This window comes from Crocodylus siamensis, chromosome 9 (genome assembly GCF_052110815.1).
Source record: "Crocodylus siamensis isolate JL-2025a chromosome 9, ASM5211081v1, whole genome shotgun sequence".
NCBI lineage: Eukaryota > Metazoa > Chordata > Crocodylia > Crocodylidae > Crocodylus > Crocodylus siamensis.
In genome coordinates, this window is record NC_143403.1 from 36,418,300 (window position 1) to 36,419,644 (window position 1,345).

Consider the following 1,345-nt stretch of genomic DNA (forward strand, 5'->3'; position numbering starts at 1 on the left):
TGTATTGGAAGCATCATGTCTCCTTGCTGCCCCCATGAGTGAACAGAATAACAGGCTTGAATGAACATTTCTTTTAGCTTCACTAGTCTGTTTTCAACTCTGTAGATAGCATCTACTCTAGTAGACTTGTTGCCAGTGTTTCAACTGATTTCCTAAAATGACAGCAAATTAAGACAAATGCTAAGATGATGCTAAGGTTTAATGTAAGAATCAGAATTGATGTTAACTACTACTCAATCATGTACAGAACTTGTTCCATATGCATAACCCTTGTGTTTTACTGTACTGTACTTACTGATGAAAGTGGTTCTTAAAAAAAATATTCAACTCAAAATTTCTTGAAACTTTATAAAGGTGGGGAAGATAGTGCCAGTCTTCAGCAAAAGCTAGAATTTCAGCCTTAGTTAAACAAGAAAGGAAGGATGAGTCAGCTGAAGATTATGCTCTGTCTCTGTTCTATGCAGCCATAATTCCAACAGAATTTTTTCCCCCATTCTGCCGTTCAAAAACATGGCATATATTATTTTCTAGGGCATGATATGTGCAAGGAATCATAGTACTTTGCATTCCTATTGCTTTTCCCTGATGGGAGTTCTTTATTCTGTTATAATCAAACTATTTTGACTCTAAATGTGAGCACCTCAAAATGCACACACTCTTCCTAGATCTAGTGGCAAGGAAGAGCTCTACTGCTATGTGGCAGCCTGAAGTTCTAGTAACTCAAACCATTCCTGTTATTTACCTGGGAGAGTTGAAACATATTGCTTTAAGTCCATAATTTCTCAGAGGAAAGGCACTAGTCTCTACTTATTAGCATTCTCTGTTAGGAAATATGTGGACAGGGCACATCTAATCTTTGAATAGAAAATTACAAGTTATTCATGCTTGGCTTCCTAGTTCATAATGCCTGTAAGAATGTTTACTGAAGTATTTGTCTTTCCCACATCCCAATACAAGTCCTGCCAAGCATCAGAGTGCATCTCAGATGCACATACTGTTCCACTTAAGTTTCTTCTGAACAACAGTAATAGTCTGCAGTCAAAAGTTGCTTTAAGCCACCACCAATTCTGGTAGAAATGTGAAAAGCTGAATAATTTTGCTTTGTTAAAAGGTACCTGAGGAGGAAGGAGGCCAAAAAGGCTTGTGCTAAACCAGCAAAATTTGATTGCTTCAAAAAGACCTGTCCATTCAGAGGAAGGATTGTGTGTTGCTATCTCCTCTTCATAGGGTACTGGCAAGTGTTGTCCTTTGTAATCAGTCATGGGAAGGGACTGAGCACACTAGCACTGCTTAATGGAACAGGAATGACTTATCAGTGAAAAGTTATGAATGGCAAGAGACAGGA